This window comes from Lissotriton vulgaris, chromosome 1_2 (assembly GCF_964263255.1).
Source record: "Lissotriton vulgaris chromosome 1_2, aLisVul1.2, whole genome shotgun sequence".
NCBI lineage: Eukaryota > Metazoa > Chordata > Amphibia > Caudata > Salamandridae > Lissotriton > Lissotriton vulgaris.
The window spans coordinates 158,290,080-158,303,707 of NC_141686.1; the positions used below are offsets into that span (position 1 = coordinate 158,290,080).

Sequence of the window (13,628 nt, forward strand, 5' to 3'; positions counted from 1 at the left end):
GGATCCACCAGAAGATCTTCCGTAGCATGCGTAGGATGTTGAAGCACGCCGAGGAAACGTTGTTGACTTGCCTGGTCATGGAGAGGGAGGAGTCCAGGATGAAGCCCAGGTTACGTGCATAGTCTGTCGGTTTGGGTGCGGTGCCCAGGGCGGGAGGCCACCAGGAGTCGTCCCAGGCGGAGGGTGAGGAGCCCAGGATGAGGACCTCCGTCTTGTCCGAGTTCAGTTTCAGGCGGCTGGTTGTCATCCACTCGGCTACCTCTTTCATCCCTTCGTGCAGGTTGGCTCTGGCGGCGGCGGGGTCGTTGGTCAGGGAGAGGATCAGCTGGGTATCGGCGTAGGAGATTATGCTGAGGTTGTGTTTGCGTACGATGGCCGCGAGGGGGCTCATGTAGACGTTGAAGAGGGTGGGGCTCAGAGATGATCCTTGGGGGACGCCGCAGATGACTTCGGAGGCCTCTGACTTGTACGGTGGAAGGCGGACTCTCTGTGTTCTTCCGTCGAGGAAGGAGATGATCCATTCCAGCGCCTTGTCCTGGATGCCGATGTTGCTGAGGCGCCGTACTAGGGTGCGGTGGCAGACCGTGTCGAATGCCGCGGAGAGGTCTAGGAGGATGAGGGCCGCTGTTTCTCCCTTGTCCATCAGGGCTCGGATGTCATCGGTGGCGGCGATGAGGGCGGTCTCGGTGCTGTGGTTGGCTCGGAAGCCGGACTGTGAGGGGTCGAGGGATCTGTTCGTCTCGAGGAAGGCGGCCATCTGCTTGTTGACGGTCTTCTCAATGACTTTGGCTGGAAACGGGAGGAGCGAGATAGGGCGGTAGTTCTTGAGTTCGGTGGGGTCCGCTGTGGGTTTCTTGAGTAGAGCGCTGAGTTCGGCGTGCTTCCAGCTCTCAGGGAAGGTGGCGGTGTCGAAGGATGTGTTGATGATGTCTCGCAGGTGGGGTGCGATGACAGCGTCGGCCTTGTTGAAGACGTGGTGAGGGCAGGGGTCGGTCGGTGATCCGGAGTGGATGGAGTTCATCGTGCGGATGGTGTCTTCGGTGCTGATCGGGGTCCAGGCGTGGAGGGTGGTGGTGGGGGGCGGTTGTTCGGTCATGGTGTGCGTTGGTTGGTTGTTGAAGCTGCTGTGTATGTCCGCGATCTTGTTGTGGAAGTATGAAGCGAGGGAGTTGCAGAGGTCTTGCGATGGGGTGATGTCGTTGTTTCCTGCGCTGGGGTTGGAAAGCTCTTTCACGATGTTGAAGAGTTCCTTGCAGTTGTGTGCGTTGTTGTCCAACCGGTCCTTGAATGCTGTTTTCTTGGCGGCGCGGATCAGCTGGTGGTGTTTCCGGGTGGCGAGTTTGAAGGAGGTCCTGTTGTCCGGTGTCGGTTCCCTTCTCCAGACTTTCTCGAGGGCTCGGCAGTTCTTCTTGGCGCTCTTGAGTTCGTCGGTGAACCATGGGGCCTTCTTGCTGCCGGGTCTGCTAGGCGGGGTCCTCAGTGGGGCGAGTTCGTCCGCGCAGTTGCTGATCCACTTCGTGAGGTTGTCGGCGGCCTGGCTGGGGTTCGCTGAGCTGGCAGGAGGGTGCTGGCTCAGGGAGGTGGCGAGCTGGTCTGCTGTGATCTTGTTCCAGCATCTGCGGGCGGCCTGTTGCTGGTGGTGGTGGGTCGTCGTTCTCTTGAAGGTGAAGTGGACGCAGCTGTGGTCCGTCCATTGAAGCTCAGCGGCGTGGCTGAAGTCGATGTCTGTGCTGGAAGAGAAGACTGCGTCGAGTGTGTGTCCGGCGAGGTGGGTGGGGGTGGACACCAGTTGCTTGAGTCCCAGGTTGGCGAGGTTGTCGAGCAGGGTGCTGGTGTTGCGGTCGTTGTTGTTCTCCAGGTGGAAGTTGAGGTCCCCCAGGAGGATGTAGTCAGCGGAGGGGAGGGCATGCGGGCTGACGAAGTCGGCGATGTCCTCGCTGAATTGTGTGCGTGGTCCAGGGGGTCGGTAGATCAGGGTGCCTCTGAGGGTGGTCTTCGGGTTGGTGTGGATCTGGAAATGCAGGTGTTCGGCGCTGGTCAGGGTGTTGTCGGTGCTGGTCGTGAGACGGATGGTGCTCCTGTGGACGATGGCGATGCCTCCTCCCATCTGGTTGGCGTTTCGGTCCCTCCGGACGATCTTGTAGCCCTCTGGGATAGCGATGGCGATGTCGGGAGCTGAAGAGGCGTTCATCCAGGTCTCTGTGAGGAAGGCAACGTCTGGGGCTGTGGCGTCTAGGAGGTTCCAGAGTTCGATGGCGTGTCTGTGGACGGAGCGGGTGTTGAGCAGGATGCACTTGAGGTGGGTGCTGCTGGTGTTTGACTTGGCGGGTGTTGGTGCGAGGCAGGTCCGGATGCAGGAGAACTTGCAGGCGTGGCAGCTGAAGGGTCCGTGGGAGTGACGTGGTGTGGCTTGGTGGCACTCTGGACGTCGGCCGGTGTTGAGTGCGTTGAGGGTGGCGGCTGAGTACGTCCTGCGGGTCGGTCGGGGTCTTCGAGGACCAGGGGTCCTGGCGCTGGTCGCGATCCGGTCGCGGACGGGCGTAGACGGGCTTACCTTTGGCGCGCCTTCGGCGCACAATCGGCGCGCCCGCTGCGCGTGACCGCTGCGCGTTCGCACGGTCGCCATTTAAGGCGAAGTGCGCGGGTGGGCGGAGCAGCTGGAAGGCGGGAGCGGGGAGGGTTACAGAAGAGAAAAAAGGGGCGGGGACAAGCGGCGGTGGCGGGAAGGGAGGGCGGAGGGCGGCGAGGTAGGCGGACAACAAGGAAGGAGAGCCTAAAACACGGGCAAAAAGAAAAATGCTAAACAGGCACAAAAATACGACAAAACAAGGAAAACAAGAAGTTAGACGAAGTAAAACAAAAACAGGCACAAATGATCGTCAAAACCAGGCAAAACAATCCCCGCAGCGGAGGCAGTCGGCAACCGGCAAAACGAGGCGGCAGCGAGGCAGAGGGCAGGCAGGGGGCACACGCAGCAGCTGGTGGCCGTGCGGCGCGGGGGTGTCCCACAAGTGTTTTTCCTTATCTGGACGATATTTTGATTTCTGCTTCTTCTCTTTCTAAGGCGGAGTTGCATGTCCAGAGAGTGTGCCATGTCCTGGAGCATCACGGATTCCTAGTGAATGTGCCGAAGTCGTTCCTGCGAAGGAATCGACTTTCATTGGAGCTCAGTTCAAGACTCAGTTGGGGATGGTGTTCCTGCCCCCTGCTCGGATTCTGTCCCTGATGTCTGCAGTTCGTTCCCTGTTGTTGGGGCTTTCTCATCCTGTGAGCCTGTGGTTAAGGGTTCAGGGTCTGATGTCGGCAACTTTGTTAACGGTACCGTGGGCTCGCCTCCACATGTATCCGGTGGTGTCCCACATTTTGTTGCATTGGGTCCCCTGTTCCTTAGATATGAATGTTTTGATTCCTATGTCCGAGGTTGTTCGAGTGGTCCTGGGTTGGTGGTTGGACGAGGCTCATCTGTCCAGGGGCCGCCCGTTTCTGGTTGTTCCCACCCGCGTTCTCACTACAGATGCCAGCCTGCTGGGTTGGGGTGCTACTGTGGGGGATTCATCGACCCAGGGGGTTTGGGCTCCCTCGATGGTGTCTTGTTCCTCCAACTTATATATTTATTATTTATTAGGTAATTTTATAAAGCACGCAGCTGCCCCAGCAAAGGGGCGTCCCGGCGCTAGAGGCAAAAGCAGAGGTAGCAGAGTTATTAACGGGGGAACAAACAAGTTTTAATGGCTTTACGGAAGGGGAACAAACCATCCAGATGGCGGATCTGAGCAGGAAGGGAGTTCCACAGCCTCGCGGCCAAATGACAGAAAGACCTCCCCCCGGCTCTAGCACGTTTCACCCGGGGGACCACAGCCAACAGCTGCTCCGCTGAACGTAATTGGCGGTTGGGAACGTATGGGGTCAGCAGTTTAGATAGAATTTCTGGGGAAGAAAATTTGAAGATTTTAAACGCTAAGCAAAGTGCTTTAAATTCAATCCTTTTTTGCACAGGCAGCCAATGGAGTCGCCTGATGGCGCCTGACGTAGAACAAAATCTAGGGAGCCCTAGCAAGACCAGTGCAGCAGCGTTTTGAACTCTCTGCAAGCTGTGCACATCCACCTTATTAGCCCCTAACAGAAGGGAATTCGCATAGTCTATGTGCGAGAGGATAGTAGCCTGAACTATCAGCTGGCTTGTAGCCGGATCAAAAAATCCAAGGATGGGCCTAAGGCTGCGTAAGAGACCGAATCAAGTGCCAGCCACCTTTTTTGTGTGTTCCTGGAACCCAAGAGTGGAATCCAGCCAGATCCCCAGATTTTTTACCACTGGCTTAGGGGTTGGAGCATTACCCATAGATGTCGGCCACCACTGAGTGCTCCAAAGGTCCTTGTTTCTACCCACCAACAGCACCTCAGATTTACTATCATTAAGTTGTAAACCGTTAGTGGTCATCCACTCAGCAATCACCACAAGCCCAGTCCGAAACTGCTCAAGGCCAACTGAGAGGGCTACCACCAGTTGTGTGTCGGCGGCGTATGACACCAAGGTCAAGCCAACTTCACGCGCTACTCTCGCCAAAGGCGGGACATAGAGGTTAAACAGGCAGGGGCTCAAGGCTGAGCCTTGAGGAACCCCCTGCTTGCTAAGATGGACATGGAAAAGAAAAGGGGGAGCTGTGACCTGAAACGCCCTGTCTGCAAGAAAGGAACGAAACCAGTCCAGGGCCAGGCCTGCTGCCCCAGCCTCCTCCAGGCAGCGCAGTAGGATCTGATGGGAGACAGTATCAAACGCAGCCCTGAGATCAAGCAAGATCAGTGCCGCAGTTTGACCCTCATCCAAGATAGACCGCAGATGTTCACATACCGCCAGGAGTGCGGTCTCGGTACTATGTCCTGGGCGGAACCCATCTGAGAGGGATCCAGAATGCTATTGCCGTTCAAAAAGCTCGAGAGGATATTGTTGGCGTGGGCCTGCGCCACTTTGGCGGCCCAGGGCAGGAGAGATATCGGCCTGAAATTTTCAGGTTTGGTGGGGTCAAGGGAGGGTTTTTTCAACAGGGGGACCACCCTGGCTAGTTTCCAAGCTTGTGGTACCACCGCCGAGGTAAAAGAAGAGTTGATCACTTGGCATAGAGGGTCGAGAAGGACTGGAAAACAGTCCCTGACGAGATCCGGCCGCATAGGGTCTAAAGGAGATCCTGATTTGACCCTACTACTTGGAGCAAGAAGCTCATCCTCCGTAATGGTGGGAATAGCCGATAAAGTGTTAATAGGCAGAGGAACCGGGGTGGCTACCTGATCCGTAGGGCAGCTGGGGAAAGATTTGTAGATGGTATCCACTCTCAGGACAAAGAATTTGGCCAGCGCTTCACACTGCTCGCCTGATGTGAATGTATGAGGAGGGGGGTTTTTCCTATTTTAAAAATCACTCAAAATTTTTAAAATGCATTTAATAGGGTTTTTACTAGCCTTAATTTCATCCGTGAGGCAAGCAGACCGTGCCAAATGTATCGCTTTGTGGTAGGCTTTAATCCCGTCCTGGTACCTTTTTTTTGCCTCTGGGTCGTAATTCTTTCTCCAGACCCGCTCAAGTTTTTTACAGGCACTACGCATGCTAGCCAGGGAATCATTATACCAGGGATTAGATCTAGTACAGCGACCAACAGACTGCTTTACCGGGATGAGTGAGGCTAAAGCACATATGACCCATTCACAGAATGTTTTATAGGCCTGTTCAGGATTCGTGCTTAGTGTTGGAGGGCAGGCCTCTAGGGCGGCGAGAAGCTCCTCCAACCTAAGCTTATGCCAGCAACGTTTAAGCATAGATTTAAAATTGACTCTAGGAAGTGAAGAAGGAAGCAGAAGGGAGAGGGACACTAAACAGTGATCTGACCAACACACTAATCTAGGTGTCTTAGCTGTAAGCCCCGGGATGTTAAAAAAGACAGGATCCAGCAGGTGACCGGCCGTGTGGGTCGCCCCCACCACCTATTGTCTTAGCTGGCAGGCATCGAAGTCCGCAAGTAGGCAGCCAATTTCAGGGTCTGCGGGGAGATCGAAATGTAAATTAAGAGTGAAATTAGCCGAAGTCAAGGCTAGAGAGCTTACAGCCTCGATAATGGCAGACTTAAATTCTGCGGCAGGACCCGGAGGACGATACACTAGGAGACCAGTGAGGGGAAAGTGCACGGTAGGGGAAAGAACAAAACGAGCGCATTCACACCCCGCTACGGGCTCTCTGACCAAAGAGCAAGGGAACCTAGACTTAAAGATGACAGCTAACCTCAACCCCCCCCCCCCCACGCCACCTTTTCGCCCTGTTCACAGTCAAAATGCTATACTCAGGAGGCAGAGCGAGGCCGGGCTCAGCCACAGTGTCATCGGTTAGCCAGGACTGTAATAAAGAGCACATCAGGAGCCTCATCTTCGATAAGGTCATAAATATCCATATAGTGTTTCACCATAGAGCGGGCATTGAGTAGGAGGAGTTTTAGGGTAGGTTTTACGGGGGCCGGCGGTGAGGGGGAGGCATCAAAGCCACAATTGCGGCAACAGAAAGGCCCCTCCATACCCTTTCCCAAGCGTGAGCAACAAGAATTGGGCAGTGCACAGAGGGACAGCAAGCGCTCCCTGGAGTAAGCCAGCACTCCTCTTACCGAACCATCAGGGGGTCCGGCGTCTGACGACGGGCGCAGACGGGCTTGCCTTAGGCGCGACTTCGGCGCGCCCGCTGCGCATCCTTCCCCACATGCTCCTTTATGGTCCCCTCCCACCTCCAACTAGCCAGCTGATTGGTCCAGAGCGTGGAGGCCGGAAGCACTCCTCCTGCCTTCTCTGCCCTCCGTACAATTGGCACTAAAAGCCGTGACGGACCAGGGCGGAAGGTGGAACAACAGTGAGTGATACCAAACAAAGTGAATCAGTGCACAAACCATGTTTAAAATCCTTTTAAAAAGCAAATTAACGCAAAAGTCGAGCTTCCCTGCAGGTAGTAAGCGCCAAGCGGGTCCTAGCAGACTCTGCCACTGTCTGCTTTTTACCGCCTGAACTGAAGGCTGTTCAATTGGGTCTATTGGCCTTCTCAGATCTTCTTCGGGGTCACCATGTGCAAGTCCGGACGGACAATCGGGTGGTGATGTCTTATGTCAACCATCAAGGGGGTTGCAGAGTTCTTTCCCTCAGTTGCCTTGGTCGTCGGATTTGTTCTTGGGCGTAGTTGAGTCTGGCGTCTCTGTCTGCCATTTACCTGCCCGGTCGGGAGAACACTGTGGCGGACTGTCTGTGTTTCCTTCCATGGGGTCTTTGTCCCTGACGACGTTGATGTTCCGGAGGTTGGTGAGGATGTTTGGGTCTCCGATCGTGGACCTCTTTGCCTCCCAGTCAAATGCCAAGGTCCGCTGTTTTTGCACGATTATGCCTTGCCGGAATGCTTGGAGAGTGGATGCTCTGTCTTTCCCTTGGCCGAAGGGGCTCTTGTATTCCTTTCCCCCTGTTCCCCTGATTCCGGCGGTCTTGCAGAAGATCAAGAGGGAGGGGTCCTTTGTCCTTCTGGTGGTTCCGGGATGGTGTCGTCGCCCTTGGTATCCACTGTTGTTGGAATTGGCTGTGACTCCGGAGTGGGCCTTGCCGTTTGTACCTTACCCTCTGTTGGGGCCTCTTCTTCCTCTGCCGGTGTTCCAGTCCCTGGGTCTGCGGGCCTGGCTCTTGAGAGGGATTCGCTTATGCGTGAAGGTTCTTTGACTGTTGCTGGGGTCATTCAGCAGTCCCGAAGGCCTTCTATGCTGAAGTCCTACGCAAAACATTGGATAATTTTGCTTCTTGGTGTGTGGGTCGCGGGCTGTCAGTGGATTCTTTGGACCCGGCTCGCATTCTGGATATTTTGAATGATGGGTTTGTGTTGGGCTTGGCCATTTCGACCTCAGTGGGCTGCCATTCGGGCATTTCATGTCCTCCCTTTGGTTTCAATTTCTCCTTTGGTGGCACGTCTTTTTAAATCTCTTTCTTTACAACGTCCCCGTCCTATCCTGTGTCCTCCTCCTTGGGATCTTCCTTTGGTGTTGCGTTCCTTGCAGTTGGCTCCTTTCGAGCCGTTGGAGTCGGTGGACTTGAAGTTTTTGACGCTCAAGGTCATGTTTCTTGTGGCTATTGCTTCTGCCAGGCGTATTGGGGAGTTGGGGCTTTCCTGATGTCTGCCCCTTTTTTGGTCATTTTGTCGGCTCGTGTGGTCTTGCGCCCTCATCCTACATTTGTGCCTAAGGTGGATTCTCATTTTCACCAGTCTGCGGAGGTGATTCCTCCGGTTCTTTGCCCTGATCCTTCCTCGGATGAGGATTGCCTTTTGCACCTCTTGGATGTTCGTCGTGCCTTATTGATTTATTTGTCACGCACGTCTTCCTTTTGTAAGGTGGACAATTTGTTGGTCAATTTTGGTCTGTCGTTTCAGGGCCTAAAGGCCTCCCTCTCCATGGTCAGTCGTTGGATTAAAGAGGCCATTCTGTTAGCTTATGGTTCTGTTTCTGAGGTTCCCTCTCTTCCAGTTCAAGGTCGGTCCACCAGATCTGTTGCTGTGTCATGGGCTGCTTTCAAGGGGGTCTCCATGGAGGACGTTTGCAGGGCTTCTACTTGGTCATGCCCTCATACCTTCATGTCCCATTACCGCCTTCAGGTTGGGGGTGGGGGTTCTGTTTCATTTGCCTCTTCTGTTCTATCTGCGGGGGTTCCTTGAGAGGTTGTCCTTTTTGGTTGCTATGCCTCTTGTTATTAAACTATGTTTTCGCTGCGTTGTTGGTGTGGCTGTTTTCCTTGCATGAAGCTGATTTGCTTTGGTATCGGCTCATGGGTAATTACTGTGGCGAGGAAGACTGACGAGTAGGTAATGCCCTGGTTACTTACCCGTAATCTTAATTACTCCGAGTCCTTGTCTTCCTCGCCACAGTATAGTTTCCCTTTCCTCCCGGCCCTGGTGGTGGCTTCATGTCTGCGGCTTGGTTTTCAGGTCATTTTGGTGATTCTGTATCCCTTTATGGGATTGACTGGAGCCACTGGGGGGCATCTTGGAGGAGGGAGAGGGAGACTAGAGCGCAAGATTTATGCTTGGAGTTTCTGTGGGAGCCGGAGGCTCATGGGTAATTACTGTGGCGAGGAAAACAAGGATTTGGAGTAATAACCGGGGCATTAGTCTGTTGCTCCAATTGGTGGCTGCCCAGTTTAGAGGCATCTATGAGGATTATGTGGCTCTCATGCACAGGCCCGGACTGGCCATAGCGGGCACCGGGCAATCCCCCGGTGCGCCGCAAGGGTGGGGACCGGTTTTGAGCCCCTGGGGGCCGATTTTGTTACAGGGCCGTTTTTGCAGCATAGCTGCAAAATCGACCCTGAAACCAAATCGGCCGAAAACCGGCCCTGGCAAAGCGCTCAGCGGCACTTCCAACTGCCCCGGCAAATCCGGTTTTGGTACCCAGTCCGGCTCTGCTCATGCAGATGCTCAATCCCATCGCTGATGCGTGTTACAAGATGCATATCTTACAGTATTTCACAACGACAGTGGGTCCCAAACATTTTCAGAAAAGGCGGGTGCTCGATGTGGTAATCATTAACTGAAGTTCTTTCTGAAAATGTTAGTAGGGCGTTCTTAAACATTAGAGGAACGTGATGGCTATTAATTCTTTTGAAATGAAATTTCCTGTGGATGGTGGTTGATGTATAAGTATTGCGTCAAAGAGGTTTGGGAGAAGTAAGTTGGTTTACTGTGATAGACCCACTATATCAGCAGCAGTAGGAAGCACAACATTAACCAGGACTTCAGCACTAACAGCCACCACGATAGCAGTTGGTACTATGGTAATTGCATTAGTCTAGTTGCAGGCATATCAGAGTAGGGATAGCAGTTTTTACCACCGCTGTCATCAAGACCACAATGGCGACCATAGTTACTTCCACAAAAGAGACCATGGCAGCAACCAGACCTACCACCACAGCATCAACAGCTTTTATGACCGCACCAAGCACAACTGCTGCCAGCAGCAGGAGCTACAGCGGCGACCACTGCTGTCCCTGTAGCAGGGACAAAAATAGCTGTCAGCAGCCACTGCTGTAACAACAATCTCCACTGCTATAATTACACAGCCAGTGCCAGCAATAGCAGTTGCCAGTAAGGCAGGAACAACTGCTGTCGCAGCAGTAGGAAGCACCACAGAAACCGCATGTCCTACTTCAGCAGACGTCACAGCACCCATTAAAGCTCCACTTCACATGTCACCCTAGTTACAAATCAACAGCTATCATGGCATGGGCGGCCACATCCGTGGCTACAGCTGGCACAACAGCTGCCACCATGTCAAGAATCGCAGCATCGGCCAAAGCTGTCACAATGACAGCACAATAGCTAAATAGCTTCTAACTTAGTGGAGGCCAAAGCAGCAACCGCAGCTGTGATCACAGCCGCCACCACAGTAGCAGCAATAACTGCAAGCACAGCAGCTATAACACCAGTATTAACAGCTCCACCACAGTAAGGACCAATGCTGCTTTGCGACGGGAACAAAAACAACGGCCACAGCTATCACCTTCTCAAATACTACAGCTGCTAGCACAGCAGGGTACCACACCAACAGCTGCCAAAAGATCCTGGCCCAAAGCAGCAACTACATCTATAACCTAAGCAGGGACCAAAGTAGCAACCACAGCAGGGACTGTTTCAGCAAGAGCAGTGAAGACGGCTGGTGGGGCTACACCGGCCGCCATGATTTGGACAGTAAAAAAGGCAGGCAGCAAGGTAAGGGCTACAGCATTGACGACAGTTGTAAACACAGCAAGGACAACTACAACAACAATGACCACAACAGCAAGAAAAACAGCAACCACCACATTAGGGACAGAAACTTCAACAATCAATCAATTAATCAATCATTGCATTTATATAGCGCACTACTTACCCAGAGGGTCTTAAGGCGCTGGGGGGGGGGGGGGGGGTCTGCTACTGCTCGAACAACCAGGTCTTGAGTTGCTTCCTGAAGGCGAGGTGGTCCTGGGTCAGGCGGAGGTGGGTGGGGAGGGAGTTCCATGTCTTGGCGGCGAGGTAGGAGATGGACCGTCCCCCTGTGGTGGCTCTACGGATGCGGGGGACGGCGGCGAGGGCGTGGCTGGTCGATCGAAGCTCGCGTTTGGGAGCGTAGAAGTTGAGGCGGCTGTTGAGGTATCCTGGGCCTTGGCTGTGTAGGGCTTTGTGTGCGTGGGTGAGGAGACGGAAGGTGATTCTCTTGTTGACCGGGAGCCAATGCAGATCTCTCAGGTGTCCGGAGATGTGGCTGCGACGGGGGATGTCCAGGATGAGTCGTGCTGAGGCGTTCTGGATCCGCTGGAGTCTCTTCTGGAGTTTGGCGGTGGTTCCGGCGTAGAGGGTGTTGCCGTAGTCCAGACGGCTGGTGACGAGGGCCTGGGTGACCGTCTTCCTGGTCTCGGTGGGGATCCACCGGAAGATCTTACGTAGCATGCGCAGGATGTTGAAGCACGACGAGGAGACGGCGTTGACTTGTCTGGTCATGGAGAGGGAGGAGTCCAGGATGAAGCCCAGGTTGCGTGCGTGGTCTGTTGGTTTGGGTGCGCTGCCTAGGGCGGGGGGCCACCAGGAGTCGTCCCAAGCGGCGGGTGAGGATCCCAGGATGAGGACTTCCGTCTTATCTGAGTTCAGTTTCAGGCGGCTGTTCTTCATCCATTCGGCTACCTCTTTCATCCCTTCGTGAAGGTTGGCTCTGGCGGTGGGGGGGGTCGTTGGTAAGGGAGAGGATCAGCTGGGTGTCGTCGGCGTAGGAGATGATGTTGAGGTTGTGCTGGCGTGCAATGTCTGCGAGGGGGCTCATGTAGATGTTGAAGAGGGGTGGACTGAGCGAGGAGCCTTGAGGGACGCCGCAGATGACTTCGGTGGCTTCAGATCTGAACGGAGGGAGGCGGACTCTCTGTGTCCTTCCGGCGAGGAAGGAGATGATCCACTCCAGTGCCTTCTCCTGGACTCCGACGTAGCTGAGGCGTTGTACTAGGGTACGATGGCAGACAGTGTCGAAGGCCGCGGAGAGGTCGAGGAGGATGAGGGCCGCTGTTTCTCCGGGGTCGAGCAGCGCTCGGATGTCATCGGTGACTGCGATCAGGGCGGTCTCGGTGCTGTGGTTGGCCCGGAAGCCAGACTGCGAGGGGTCGAGGGATCCGTTTGTCTCGAGGAAGGCGGCCAGCTGCTTGTTGACGGTCTTCTCGATTACTTTTGCAGGAAACGGGAGCAGCGAGATGGGGCGGTAGTTTTTGAGGTCGGTGGGGTCAGCCGATGGCTTCTTGAGTAGAGCGCTGAGTTCGGCGTGCTTCCAGCTCTCCGGGAAGGTAGCGGTGTCGAAGGAGGTGTTGATGATGTCCCGCAGGTGGGGTGCGATGATAGCGTCGGCCTTGTTGAAGACGTGGTGAGGGCAGGGGTCGGTCGGAGATCCGGAGTGGATGGAGTTCATCGTGCGGACGGTGTCTTCGGTGCTGATCGGAGTCCAGGCGCGGAGGGTGGTGGTGGGGGGCGGTGGTTCGGTCGTGGTGTTCGTCGGTTGAGTGCTGAAGCTGTTGTGTATGTCCGCGATCTTGTTGTGGAAGTAGGAGGCGAGGGAGTTGCAGAGGTCTTGCGAAGGGGTGATGTCGTTGTTTCCGGCGTTGGGGTTGGAGAACTCTTTGACGATGTTGAAGAGTTCTTTGCTGTTGTGTGCGTTGTTGTCCAGTCGTTCCTTGAATGCAGTTTTCTTGGTGGCGCGGATGAGTTGGTGGTGTTTTCGGGTGGCGAGCTTGAGGGCAGTCATGTTGTCCGGTGTTGGGTCTCTGTGCCAGGTTCTCTCGAGGGCTCGGCAGTTCTTCTTGGAGCTCTTGAGTTCGTCGGTGAACCATGGGGCTTTCTTGCTGCCGGGTCTGCTGGGCGGGGTCCTCAGGGGGGCGAGCTCGTCTGCGCAGTCGCTGATCCACTTCGTGAGGTTGGTGGCCGCCTGGCTAGGGTTCGTTGTGCTGGTGGGAGGGTTCGTGCTCGGGGAGGACGCGAGCTGGTCGGCTGTGATCTTGTTCCAGTTCCTGCGTGCAGCCTGTTGCTGGTGGTGGTGGATTGTGGTCCTTGCGAAGCTGAAGTGGACGCAGCTGTGGTCCGTCCAGTGGAGTCCGGTGGCATGGCTGAAGGCGATGTCCTTGCTGGATGAGAAGACGGGGTCGAGTGTGTGTCCGGCGTAGTGGGTGGGGGTGGTCACCAGTTGCTTGAGTCCCAGGTTGGCGAGGTTGTCCAGCAGGGTGGTGGTGTTGCGGTCGTTATTGTTCTCCAGGTGGAAGTTGAGGTCCCCTAGGAGGATGTAGTCAGCGGAGCAGAGGGCGTGTGGGCTGATGAAGTCGGCGATGTCTTCGCTGAATTGTGTGCGTTGTCCAGGGGGTCTGTAGATGAGAGTGCCTCTGAGGGTAGTCTTGGGGTTGATGTGGACTTGGAAGTGCAGGTGCTCGGTGGTTGCGAGGGTGTCATCGGTGTTGGTCGTGTTGCGGATGGTGTTCCTGTGGACGATGGCGATGCCTCCTCCGGTGTGGTTGATGCGGTCCCTTCGGATGATCTTGTAGCCGTCTGGGATGGCGATGTCGGGCGCTGAGGAGGC

The 13,628-nt window shown here is 55.1% G+C and overlaps 1 protein-coding gene across 1 annotated transcript in view; it reads left to right on the plus strand.

Moving 5' to 3' along the window:
• RTCB (RNA 2',3'-cyclic phosphate and 5'-OH ligase) overlaps positions 1-13,628 on the plus strand; it is a 156,672-nt gene that overhangs the window by 21,745 nt on the left and 121,299 nt on the right. The gene's annotated exons all lie outside the window — the stretch shown is intronic.